The sequence below is a fragment of the Vulpes vulpes genome, chromosome 8 (assembly GCF_048418805.1).
Source record: "Vulpes vulpes isolate BD-2025 chromosome 8, VulVul3, whole genome shotgun sequence".
Lineage (NCBI taxonomy): Eukaryota > Metazoa > Chordata > Mammalia > Carnivora > Canidae > Vulpes > Vulpes vulpes.
The window spans coordinates 21,144,392-21,159,045 of record NC_132787.1 but is presented as its reverse complement, the minus strand read 5'-3'; the positions used below and the strand labels follow the sequence as shown (position 1 = coordinate 21,159,045).

General features: G+C 35.3%; 1 protein-coding gene and 1 pseudogene across 1 annotated transcript in view; both read right to left on the bottom strand.

Annotated features, from left to right (window-relative positions):
- The window catches only part of LMNTD1 (lamin tail domain containing 1), a 449,003-nt gene that overhangs the window by 300,314 nt on the left and 134,035 nt on the right, over positions 1-14,654 (bottom strand). The gene's annotated exons all lie outside the window — the stretch shown is intronic.
- LOC112917209 (large ribosomal subunit protein eL42-like) lies at positions 8,749-9,129 on the bottom strand (annotated as a pseudogene).

The window sequence follows — 14,654 nt, the reverse complement described above, 5'->3', positions numbered from 1 at the left end:
TTAGCTGTTGCTGATGACAACTTCCTGGTGTCAGACTAGTCTTCAAGTTGAAGTGCTGAACTGAACTGACAGGGGCCTGGCCTAGTGCAATTTCCAAATTGCTTGGCAGCTGAAAGAGGTGAAAAACTCATTACCAAGCCATCTGTCCTGAGGTTCTGTCCTGATTTCTAGGCCAGAGAAATTTGAATAATTCTGAGAGAATTTAAATAGCACACACAGATCAGTAAATTCATTCGCTATCAGCTCTATATCCTAGTTTTTCCAACTTAAATAAAACCTCAGGAAGTTGAGCAAGGTGGCAGTATTAGCAAGTTGATACTCTAGAGGTAGCCTTCATTTCAGAAGAACACATAATTTTAAGAGGATCAGAGGTATTCATTAAGTACACTATATTTTTGTTACTGTTAGTTTTTTCCTCCAATTTCTATGATCTGCTTTAATCCTATATTGGGGTATTCCTGTACAATAGCATTAAAGAATAGGCAACAATGAAATTAATATAATGGTCAATTTGAATCTCTTGCTTCTTGTAGAGAAACTTTTTTGGATTCAGCTTTTCTCCTCTACTTCTCTCTAGTCCTTTCCTCTGCTTTTTCTTTCCACTTTTCCTCACTGTCTCTCTTCCTCCTTCTGTTTCTTTCTTTGAATATTAAAAGAGAAGGAAATTTTGAGTCAGATACACATGGGTTTGAATCAGATCTCGAATTTAGTTTAGTTAAATGGTCTGAAAGTGTTTTCTAAGTTTTAAATAATTAATAATAATAGTATTGATAATTAAAAATACCATGGGGTTACTATGAGGGCAAGATGAGAAAATATACATAAAATCCACTGCATAAAAACGGCTCACAGTAGGTATTCCATAAATATAGTTTGTATTCTCTTTCCATTTCCATTTTCCTCCATTAAGAAGGTTACTGGACCTCAGCATAATGAAACTTGTTAAGCACTGTTAAATTAGGTTCAGTGAGTGATGGAAGAGAAACCTGGATGATAATGGGTTCAAAAAATGAATGAAAAATAATGATCTATAGACAGTAAGTGACTTAGCCATTCTTTGGAAAAGTAGACGAGGGCAAAGGAATATAGAACAATGGAGCCACACTATGAAAGAGAATCAGAATCAGGGAAAAATTTTTGTTGGTGATTATTGGTTGTTTGATGGAAGTTTGAGTATCCCCATAACAAGGGAAGGAGGAATATAAAAATGAAAGTGACCAAAAACAGAGAAAATACCTTAAGGGAATAGAATATAATAGCAGCACTGATAAAAGTTAGCTATAAAAACAAATAGCCAAATGAACACAAACTTTTTTTGGACAGTATATAAGCAGGGCCTTTGGAGACCCTGACTCGCTATGACCTAGAACTTCAGCCTATTATTATTAGCCAGCAGGACCAAAGAATTCAGTGTTCAGGGCTGAACTATATGCAGCTATATATAGGGGCCGCCTATATACAGCTGTCTTTTCCTAATGCCTGAAATGGCAATTACTTATTATACATCAAGTGGTTCGGAGCCATAGAGCTTAAAGAGACTATCTTCAGGGAATTCAGACATTAGTTTGAATGTGAGTTCTATAACCTATTATTATTATTTTAAAGATTTTATTTATTTATTCATGAGAGACACAGAGAATGAGAGAGGCAGAGACATAGGCAGAGGGATAAGCAGGCTCCTTTCAGGGATCCCGATGTGGGACTCAGTCCCAAAACTCCGGGATCACACCCTGAGCCGAAGACAGGCGCTAAACCGCTGAGCCACCCAGGCATCCCTCTATAACATACTATTTAAATAATCTTAGGAGGGCAGCCCCGGTGGCGCAGGGGTTTAGTGCCACCTGCAGCCCGGGGTGTGATCCTGGAGACCTGGGATCGAGTCCCACGTTGGGCTTACTGCGTGGAGCCAGCTTCTCCCTGTGTCTCTGCCCCTGTCTCTCTCTCTGAATAAATGAATAAATAGATCTTTTAAAAAAATAAATAGTCTTAGGAGAGTTTTAAATTTTCTTTAAGCCTCAGTTCTTTAACTCAAAGTAAAAGTAATGGCTCCCACCTATTATTGGAGACAATGTACGTCAAGTAATTAATAATGATTAGCACACAGGAAAAAATTTTCTTTGTGGTGTTTTAGAGTACTGAATTTTCCTATTTGCTTATTATTGAATATTTTTTTGTCTTCTTTCCATAAAACATTGAGCACTTCTAATTAATGTGTTTGCAGAAATTTGAGCTGGTATCACCATCAATGGTGCTATTATAGGGTGGTGGAAGGAGGAGATTGCCCAGGATTCTGAATGTGGTTTGAGTCAATAGAACTGTGACATTCCCCCCAAAGAAATCCAGGCCTTCTGTGCCACAGACGGCATGTGACACATAACTTATCCATAGTATCCAGCCTCAACAAAAGAAAAGAAAGAAAACTTTCATTAAAACTTTTTAATGCTTAAGACATTATCCTCAGGAACTTTAATTAAGACTTTGACATCTATTCATCTATTTTTTTCAGATTCAAATCAAACTGATTTTTTCCCAATGTAATGGCAATTATAAAACCAATAAAAGCACAAAATACAGAAATTCAGAGGTAAAAAGAATGTCTCATTTAACAGTTTCATTTACAGACATTATTACTATAATTATCATAATTTAATAATTATTGTATTTAGCTAGTAGTTTTGAGTAGGCCAATCCATTAAGAATATATTTTTAATGTAACAAACTCAGAATGTAAAAAAACATAATTTATTAATAACCCAGTTTTTATATTGTCTTTCCTTAATCCTGAGTTCATATTCCACCTAGAAAAGGCAGACTCTATTAAAAAAAAAAAAAAGAAAAGAAAAGCAGATTCTAACATTAAGTCCCACCTGTTACATAATTAAATTGAATACTGAAGACTATTTGGAATTGCTTAAAGTAATAGGGCAAAGGGGGGCTTAGGAAAGACCAAATAGAATGATTGTTTGATATAGTAAAGAAGCACTTCTCAAACTTTCATGTGGATGCAAGTCAGCTAGAGATCTTGTTAAAGAGCAGATTCTGATTCAGTAGACCCAGAATGAGATCTGAGATTTTGCATCTCTAACAAACTTCCAGGTACCAAGGATGCTATTGTTCCCCCACCATACTCTGGGTAGTGAGGAAGAAACTAGAATCCAGTAATGAGGAAGGACAATGGTATGTGCCTATAGCTCAGCATCATAGAAAACCCCTGAAAACTCAACCAGCAGCCACCTGGCATCTGGAATCTCTTATCTTCTAACATGACAGCTCTCTGACATTCTGATGCTTATAACTGACTTATATCCATCCATAGGCAGAAGTCATAACCTCTGGAAATGTTTCTTTATCTAGAAACCTGATGGCATTGGTCAGATAGCTAGAGAGAAGTAACAGTAAAGGTGACATCATCTCCTGAGTTGAAAGAGCAAAAACAAGATCAGGAATCTAATCAACTGCCTTTATCAGAATTGTGCCATTCCATATACCTAAAACTCTGATATGTCAATAAGATCTCAGTAAGAAAAAAAAAATGATTGGGCCATTCTTCACATATTCCAATGGTGACTCTAAAGGTAGATCACTTGAGAAAATTATAACAAGTCTTTCTATTAAGATTCTTTTATGATCAGCCTATCATTATAAATAGCTCCTCTCCATCTTTCTCCAGTATAAAACAAATTCAGATTCACATTCAATTTTGGTAGGCTTTAATTCTTTACTAAATAATTTTATTTTAGAGGGGATCAAATAAAAAATACTTGAATATATGAAAACCTTAAAGACACATTCTCTAGTGAATTTAGAAGACTGTCAAAAGTGTACTGTGCATGAAGATGTTTACTCAGCAGGGAACTTTCAAAAATATTTAAGTGTTTTATCTTTAACAGCCAAAGAGAATGTCAAAAGCCTCGCTTCCTGGCTAGACAATAAGCATCCTGTCCTAAGCTTAGCCGAGTACACAGCATATCATTTCAATTGTTGCGTGAGTGATGGCGTAAGTACGACAGCTGACACCGTCACCAAACTATATTCTTGGAAAAAAGGCAATCTATAAACTCAGAGAGGAAGATTTTGCTAGCTGAGTGTTTATATCTATATTTGCCACCTGGGGAAAATAATAGCTTTATTTTAGAATGTGTTGTATAAGTAATGATATATCCTAAATTTTACAAAGGAATAGCAGATGCTTTTGGTTTTTTTCAGTCATTGCCATTTTGTTTTCTGGGTATGTTAATGTAAAATTACTCTCCAAAGAGTTTTGCAAATTTATCTGTACCCTTCCTCTGGGCAAAAGAGTTGTTGCAATTACTTCAGAAATGGAAACCCTGATTTCTGTTTCGCAGGTATTTTTGAAGACACAGCAGCACAGTGGGACTTATGTTCACTTGTCTTTGTTCCCCTGATAAGCAGGAAAGCATCCTGGAGGGGAGAGAGAGGCACAGGCTGTCACTGGGAAGCTAAGGTTCATGTTCCCTGTGAGAGCCATCTCTGTCACTAACATGATGCTTTACTTAAACTACCCAGACAAAAATAGATCTGCACTTGAGCTGGGAAAGCAGTGGGGAGGAAATGTATAAAACTACAAGTTTAAATATTTCAGCTCTGTCTGTGAAAATGACTACTTGTTTGTCAGTAACCTTGATCAGATTAGTTCACTTAAACTGCCACAAATTGATCCACCTTTCCTATCATCCAAGTGAATTACTTTTAAAATGATAATGAACACAGTCAAAGAAAATGTAGCAAATTAACTTGAAGCTGACACTCTATCAATTTGGACCAACACTGATGACATTTGGATAGGAAACAATATTGAATTAAAAGCATATTTGCCCTTTTAAAAAATAAGAGGTAAATTTCAAAACAAATAACCAATTAATAATGATTTAACTGTATCAATGAACTTGTTCTAGGATGTAATTATTAAAATTAAAGCTACAATTACCTTTTCTCCATTAGGCTCCAATTGTTTTATAGGGATTGTTATCTTTCCAATTAGATTATAAACTCTTTAAGGGCAGCAATAATGCATTTTTCATTTATGATTTAGAGCTACATCACAAGATCTCTGTGCTACCCATAAGCTCAACATGGATAGAGAGGTGGGAAAGGATTCCAATCTAGCCTCTAAGGAGTCCTCCATTTGCATTAAGGGGATAAAACATCCTCTGTGTCATCAAATTCCTAATTACTCTATTTCTTTTTTGCCACAGCTAGATTAAACTAGACATATAATGGGGATTTGGTGACAGAGGGAGAAGGCTAGGACATTTCATACCCTTGTCTCACTTTATGATTGTGGCCCTGATGCTACAGAACTCATTGTGCTACTTCTGAGAACTGAATGTAGTAAATCTGACCTTTCCTGAAGTTTAAATTTCTATTCCTATACTTTAATAAAATAGAAGTATCTCTATGCAGTGATTCTTGGTATAGCCATTTATTTTGTAGTTATAATACCACTAATATTTACTATTTATTGGGCATGTTTTAATGATGCATACTCTAAATAGATTATGTAATTTTATATACTCAAAAACCCTATGAAGTACCTATTGTTAGTGCCAATATAGAGATAAAGAAGTTGAAGCATCAAGATCTTAACTCTTCTCAAACATCTGAAAAGTGAAGGAAAAAGTATTTGAAACTGGGTCTGACTACAAAGCCGTGCTCTTAATGTGAAGGTCTTGAACATCTGCAACTTCTTCTCATCTTAGAAAATAAAGCATCTCTATGTTTGTCAGGTTGTATGGCTACTGAATAAATGCTGTATAGTGATATAAGGAAATAGATGGAACAATTATTTGCTTCAAGTTCACCTAAAACACTACCATAAAAATGCTTAATGAGATGCAGTTGAATGCTGAGATGTAGTTGCTACCTTCAATTGATTTAAAAAAAAAATGAACTCAGCCTTGTTGGATGATAGATCCTGAATAATTTATGAGACAAGAGATAGACTAGATTGAGAAAACAAAATATTTTGTTCCTTCTCTCACGAGGTCAACCATAATAGAAAGCAAAAGAATGGTTGATGCAAACACCAGAAAAAGAGTGAAAAAGAGAAGTCACAAATTGGGAGAAGAGACTTGTAATGCACAGAACTCACAAAAAGAACTTCTGCAAATGAATCAGAAAAAGAAAGAATTCAATAGAAAAATGAACAAAAGGCTTGAACAGGCTCTTCACAGAAGGGTAAATACAAATGGCCAATACAAAGAAAAAGATATACTGTCTTAATAGAAATCAATAGAGGTAAAAATAAAATCTCAGTGAACTACCATGTTATATATGCCAGATTGGCAAAATACTACAAGTTGGTTGAGAATATGAAGTAACTCAAGCACTTACACAAGGCTGGTGGGAGGACAAATAGATATGACTACTTTGTAAAGCATGTTGACATTATCTAGAAAGTTGTTTTACAAAAAAAAAAGAAAGAAAGAAAGAAAGTTGTTTTACTCCTAGATGTATGCCATAAGGGCATATATCCCTTGTCCCATTGGGGACAATGTCCCATTGTCCATGTATGTGGCGGGGGGGGGGGGGGAGGCTCATAGCAACACTAGCGTAATAATCAGGAAAAGAAAAGAAAAAGGGTAAAAAGAGAGGCATCTCAAATATCAATCAACAATAAATGGATACATAGATTATGGTGTAGCCATGTGATTGAATATTACATAACAGTGAAAATAAATACATGTAAAGCTACATGTAATAATGTGAATGGGTCTCAGAAACTAAGGATTAAACAAAAAGCTGTTGCAGAAAAATACATGAAAAAAATTTCATTTACAAAGGTCTTTGACATGGAAGATTAAGTGATATAGCAAAGGAATGATAATGCAAAATCCAGGCCAGGACAAGGATACTCTATGCAGAAAAAAGTAGAAGATGAGACTTTGAAAAGACTCTCACCAGACAGCAAAAGTAAATGTAGCATTTTCTTCTTAACTTAGGCAGTGGTGTCCAGGTGTATATTGCATTATTATACTTTTTCAAATTTTTTGTGGCTTTTTTTCAACTATAGGAAAAGAAATATAACACAAAATTGACCATTTAACAACTTTTAAATGTACAGTTCAGTGGAAATCATCATTCTTAAATAAAAAGAATTATTTTTTTTGTCTAATAATATTTGATTAAAGGGGTTTACAGCAATACTTGGTGATAATTATATCACTTTCATATCTTTGGTGAATTTTAGCCAGTTCATGATTGTAAGAAAAACTCTCATTTTGGTAAGTTACTATATTGAGAAACTTGGTTTTCATTGCTGAGAAAAGTACATTGAGTTAGTCTGGGGTAAATTAATATAATATGTAGAGGAAGATTAAGATGTTCCATCTCAGGCAGCTCCGGTGGCTCAGTGGTTTAGCACCACCTTTGGCCCAGGGCGTGATCCTGGAAACCTGAGATCGAGTCCCACATCAGGTTCCCTGCATGGAGCCTGCTTATCTCTCTGCCTGTGTCTCTGTGCCTCTCTCTCTCTGTGTGTCTCTCATGAATAAATAAATGAAGTCTTAAAAAAAAAAAAGATGCTCCATCTCTTGAAATAAATAAAAAGTAGCAATATATTTGCAATGGGATCTGAAGGTTCAGTAACACCTAGAGTTTATCTGCTACTTGTAGGATCAATTGTAAAACAAATTTAAAGTCACATAGTCATTTTATTGCATTCATTACATTTCAGTACTCTTTATAATTATTATTATCTCTTAATTATTACTAGTCCAGTAATTAAAAAAATTGACAGTTGCATCTGTACATTTCCCAAATATTACGTAGTTAAAAGTAACAAGTAATTGTTTTATAATGCTTTCCATAATACCAATCCAATCATTCCTGTGTTCTGTGAGGAGAAAGGATAAAATAGCAGGTATGAAACCCAATGGAGTTATTTCAAATTTTCCATCAACTCACACTTTCTAGCATTATTGATCTCATCTCTTTCTCCAACGCTAGGATTTCAGACCCAAGCTTAGCAATTTCTTGTTGCAGTTGTTCATTTGTTCCCTGTGCTCTTGCAGCATGACTTAATCATTTGTTTAAATCCATTCGTAACTCCAGAAACAGCGGGAAAAAGAAAGGGAACAGAGCTGTGTTAGGCAAAAACTTTCTGTTTTGTAATAAAAGAAGCCATTGAACACCAAAGCTGATTATGAAACAAACCAAATCAAGGTCTGAAAATTCCACCAGGGAATGAAGCATGATGGGAATTTTCAAGTCCTAATTTCTTCTCTGCCTACAGGAGTTCTTGGTTAAAAGCAATGTATAAACTCAATTTTAAAAAAATCTGGCAAGACTTCAAAAAAAGTAGCTTAATCTGCTATATTCTATGACATTTGATAGCCAAGTCATGCTTAAACAAGTTCATTCATTTAATAATTACAATATATTATCTGATACATTTGCTTTTTATAAACTAGATTTTTTTTTCATGAAGTATTGTTCAGATTTTTTAAAATCTCAGTTTCTTTACAGGATAGTTATCAATATTCACCATGTGTAATTTTATGTTACACATTTATTATTAAGGACTTAGCCAACAATGCACCATGAAGAATAATGATAATACACTTTACTGGTTCTGCTTCTTTGAGATTTTAATTAAAAGTAACCACATGGCACCAAGAAGGTGGCATACAGATGATTTATGAGAAACAACATGGCAATGTAAATTAAAACTTTAAACAACTGTTTCATTGAACAATAACTATGTTTCTTTTTTTTTTTTTTGAAGTGAACATAACGTCAAGATTTTATTGTCTGCATAACAAAATATGAAATTTAGAACTGGATCACTTGGCCCTTTCTCTTCTTATCTCCTCCCAGTTCAAAATGCTTGCATCTCTTAATAGCCAGCATTCTCTTAGATCTGCAGTTGGGCTCAACACATTCAAGCCTCAGCACAATCTTCTTTGTAGTTTTAGCCTTTTTCCAGAAGATCGGCTTAGTCTGCCCACCATAGCCACTCTGCTTCCGGTCATAATGCCGCTTTCCCTGGGCGTAAAGAGAATCTTTGCCTTTCTTGTACTGTGTCACTTTGTGGGGTTGGTGCTTGCCACACTACTTGCATAAAGTCCGGCAGGTTTTAGGAACATTCACCATCTTTGCGAGAGCGCTATCGGCACGGAGTAACTGTTTCACTGCATTCTGAGAGGCTAGATGCACTAGATCCACTAGAATCCATTGGATGACAAATCTCAACTTCCACATTCTCAATTGCAGAAAGAAATGAAATACTAAATGTAGTATCTAAACCTATTATAATTTGTGGGAGCATTCACTTAAGCATTTTCTGGAAATTAATATCTGGGGTAATACACACAGTCCCAATTTGATGAAATTGCAAATAGTGATGCTTCACTAAATTTCTATAAATCTCTGATATGCTTTCCTATAAAAAGTAAAAATATGTGTATATTACAAATATATGTGTATATGCATATATATATATATATATATATATATACAGATATACACACATACACCTACCCACATACACACATACATATATTTCCTCTACCCTATCCCACCCATACTCTAGGTGGTACATTTTTAGTCAGTGAGATCTAGCCAACACATTGTATTATACACATATTTCTAGCTAAAGGGCATTAGTGCACCACTACCACACTGCAAAGGCCCTCTCTGCCAAAGAGTACTCTACCTGATTTTCTTAAGTTAACTAGGTTCTAAAACATGTATTGTTTACTCTGTTGTAACTGCTCTATTATTTTTTTATGGTGAAGTTTTGACCCATGATGAATGACAATAAGTCAAAGAGTACAGAAGTAATATTTTTTTAAATATTTTTTTCTTTATTTATTTATGATAGTCACACAGAGAGAGAGAGAGAGAGAGAGAGAGAGAGACAGCCAGAGGGAGAAGCAGGCTCCATGCACCGGGAGCCCGACGTGGGATTTGATCCCGGGTCTCCAGGATCGTGCCCTGGGCCAAAGGCAGGCACCAAACCACTGTGCCACCCAGGGATCCCCCAGAAGTAATATTTACACAAAGGTGGTGAGAGGGGGGAAGCAGATCACAAGGTGTTTTCAAAGAAATGACTTAGGAACCAGAAGTAAAGAACGTAAAGCACATATTAAATTTTGAAGGTCCTTTGATCTACATAAACATCATAAGCATCATTGCAAGGTGGATAATTAACCAGCAAAGAGAGATTTTCCATGTTAATTGTCTGGAAAGCATTTCCATAGGGCTGTCCCCCAAAGAACCCACTGAGAAATGATCCTGCCATTTCTGGAGATCCATCCCCAGAATTAAACCATCTTTGTGATGTCCAAAAGTTTTCCAGAGGCATGGTCTATTTTGGGAAGTGATTTAAAAGATGGCTTTTCATGGGATAACAGTATTCAAAAAACTGGACGGAAGGCACGTTACAGAGTGAAGGGATGGACTACATCTGGGGAAAGTAAAAGAATAAAAAAGAGGACAAAATGTCAAGAGATAGAAATAAATAATAAACTGATGTAAGTTTAAATTTCATGTCTAAACTGGCACAGTTAATATAAAATGGAAGCCACTCTTCCGAGGTTGTTGAGAGGCTTTGAATGGCAGAAGACAGTGGATAAATTAGTCCGTAATGGTTAATCTTGCTCAATCAACAAACAGTGCCTGGCATGTATGTGTGTGTGTGTGTGTGTATGTGTGTGTGTATAGTAAGTAGTTAGTGAATGAATCCACAAATAGCCCACATCACCCAAGTAAAATCAGCCTCTATCTAGGAAGTAAAGGCCAATCTTGTTTTCGAAATTGTAGGTAAAATGTTATAAAAATTGTACCAGCAGGAAGATTCTATATGTGTACATCTTACTACCTTTGATGTTAAAAAAAAAAACAATTCTAAGATATCAAAGCTAAGCTATATGTTTAATCAGAAAACAAAGGAGTTTTCTCATAAGATGTATACTCAAGGGAAAACTTATGAGAAACCATAGGGGACATTTATGACTTTTTTTCCTAAATTTTTAACCTTGATATGTCTTTTATTAGGCCTACTTCACAAAAAATAGGCCCATGGCAATCAATCAGATTGAGTCCTAGAAACGATATTTTGTTTCCAAAAGTTGAATCTGTTTTAAAAAACATTTATTTTCATATTTTCTACAAATATTTCCCCCTGTTTATTTCCACATCTCATATATTGAGAGAGAAAATATGTGAACTCTTCCATACACCTCCTTTTACTTTCACCTTTCTCACACACAAATGTAATCAGGGGGAAAGAAAAGTTAAAGAGACATAAGAAAATCCACTTTGCAATAAATAAAAGAGTGTTTAAGCTCTGTCAATTATTTTACCTGCACCTACCAAATATTCAGAGGTTTGAGGGGTGAGGTTGTGGAAGAAGAGGCAGAGGAAGTGGGAAGGCCCCAAAAGAGATACATTCACTCTGTCAGCAGTGACCAATCTTACTGACCAAGCTGGAGACATCACTGCCAATAAGATGCAGCTCCACTATCATAGAACTGTCATTCTAAAGATAGGAATGCAAACAAATAAATAAGCAATAATAAAATAAGCATAAAATTGGAAATGTTATGAAAGAAACAAATGAGAGCTGGAAGGTAGTAATAGCTGTTGAGTGTATTGGTAATGGAGATGTACTTTAGTCAAGGCCAAATGAGGAGATAGCTATAGGAAGGTGAGGAAGCATTTCCCAGGGGAAAACAACCAACACTATTGTTGCTGAGGTAGAAAGAATGTGAGGAGCAATAAGGAATCAAGAACAGACACCCACAGTGACCAATTCCCCTTCTGCAAAGATTGTTCTGGTTGTCTTAAAGAGAATGGACTGGAGGAGTCAAGAGCAAAACTGGAGGGGTTGTTGTAGAAGTCCTGGTAATAGAAGTGGCCATCAGGACCAAATGGCCCAAGGAGATGTAAAGAGTGAAGAGATGTGGTTTGCTGCTGGAGTGGGAGTGGTGACACAAGAAAAAGGAAGATTCTACAGTGACTCCCAGGCTGCAACCTTAAACATTTGGGTTGCCAGGGCTGGCATGCACTGATACAAATAAGATCAGACATTGGGAAACAGATTTGGGGGAAAGGCTTGGGTGACTGAAATCAAGAATTCCATTTAATGCTCTTTCAGTGGATTGATTCTGTAGATTTATTCTGTCAGAAGTGGCCATGAGCATAAATTCACTTAAAAATAACCTCATTGTTGATCCTGTTTGAGCCATGAAATATCTGCTTTGTAAAATAAGATTACAAAACTAAATACTGTAATTATTCTTCTCAACCTCTTATAACAAGTAACCATATGAGAACTATAATGATTCTCAGTGTACAGCACATTTTGAGCTTCACAGAGGAAAGTGCTGATAATATGTGGAAGGGTCATTAATTTAGTATCCAGAAATGCATTATTGGATGCAGTAGTGCTAAAAATAAGAGTAGAGATCTAAAAATACTAGCACAGTCGCCTCCCATATAAATGCTCCCTCTAACATATTAACAAGTAATATTGCTCCTGTTCATGTATCCTGGCCTAGATTAAGAGTCTGTGAGCATTAAAATAAGTAATTTGACAAAGCTTACAATCTAGAAAGGTATTAATTAGTCCATTATGTAGTCAGGTTCTTGACTAGAGGACTAATTATTAATTGTACAGAATTACTCACAGAAAGCTAAACATGGGTCTTCATGTGATATCAGTTGTTTCATTACATTGATTTTCAATGGTTTGTATGAAATAGTGCATGCAATAACAGCTATTGCCCAAATTTCATTGTCCTCCGAGGCACTCATCAACCAAACTGATGAGATATATAACTCATTCTTGAATATTTCTAGAGAATTCCCAGTTGGATCAATTTAATAAACATAAAGAAAATGTGTACCATGTGTCAGAAACTGCAAGGGGCTGAGGATACAAAGTTTTTATAAACTGTCTCAAATCCTCACTTCTATTTTTAAATAGTAGCTAATATTCATTGAGCACTTAGTGTGTTCCAATAAGTGTTTTAAATAGGTTCAAGGAATTACTCAGAGTCAGTTATTTTTATACAAATTTCCTCACATTACAAGGAATAGAATGACCAACTTGTCCCTGTTTGCTTGGGACTGCCTCAGTTATTTTTTTAAATTAAGGTGAAATTCACCTAACATAAAATTAATCATTTTAGATTGTATGTTTTGGTGGCATTTAATACATTCACAATGTTATGCAATCACAACCTATCTAGTTCCAAAACATTTTATCACTCCGAAAGACCCTCTCTAACCCATTAAGTAATCTCCTATTATTCCTTCCTCACTCCAGCTGCCAGCAACTACAAATCTGTCTCTTGTCTATAAAGATTTACCTATTTTTGACATTCCACATACATAGAACCATACAATACATGACCTTTTGTGCCTGGCTTCTTTGACTTAGCACAATGTTTTTGAGGTTCATCAACATCGTAGCATATGTCAATACTATAATTTTTTTGTAGCTAAATAGTATTTCACTGTAAGTATATACCTTATTTGTTGATTGTCAGTGTCAGACATTTGGGTTGTTTCCACCTTTTAGCTATGGTGAACAGGGCTTCCATGAGCATCCATGTACAAGTATTTGAGCACCTAATCCCCATTCTTTAGGGTATATACCCAGGAATGGAATTCTGGAATCATATGGCAATTCTATGTTTAATTTGTTGAGAAGCTGCCCAACTGTTTTCCACAGGGGCTGCACAATTTTATATTGCCATTAGCAATACAGAAGTGTTTCAGTTTGTTCACATCCTTGTCAACACTTGTTATTCTCCAGTTTGTGTGTGTGTGTGTGTGTGTGTGTGTAATTATAATCATCTTACAGGGTGTGAAGTGGTGTTTCTTTGTGGTTTTGAGTTTCATTTTTCTAATGAAAAATGCCTAATGATGGTGAGCATCTTTTCAGATGTTTATTGGCCATTTGTCTATCCTCTTTGGAGAAACAACCATCAAGTACTTTGTATATGTTTTACTTGTATTGTTTGTCTTTTTGTTGTTGAGGTCTAAGAATTTGTATATATTTTGAATTTTAACTCCTTATCAGATGTATTATTTACAAATATTTTCTCCCATTGTGTAGGTTGTCTCATTACTTTCTTCATAACAAAAGTCCTAAATTTGATGAAGCACAATTTATGTTTCTCTTTTTGCTGCTTTCAGTGTCATATCTAAGAATATATTGCCAAATCCAAGATCACAAAGATTAGGCCTACATTTGCTTTTAAGAGTTTTATAGTTCTAATTCATATATTGGGGTCATATCATTTTACATTAATTTTTGCATATGGTATGATGTAGGGGTACAATTTCATTATTTTGCATGTGGATACCCAGTTGCTCTAGTACCATTTGTTGAAGAGACTATTTTTTCCCACTTCATTGTCTTGGCACCCTTGACTTAACTGTCAATTGGCCTATGTTTGGCAGTAGTTTTTGTGACATTGGCTGTAGAAACACTTTTCTAGATATGTCTCCTCAGGCAAAGGAAACAAAAACAAAATTAAACTATTGAGACTACATCAAAATAAATTGCTTTTACATAGTGAAGGAAATCACCAACAAAACAGAAAAGTAATTTACTAAATGGGAGAAGATATTTGCAAATGATGTATCTGATAAGGAGTTAATATCCAAAATATATAAAG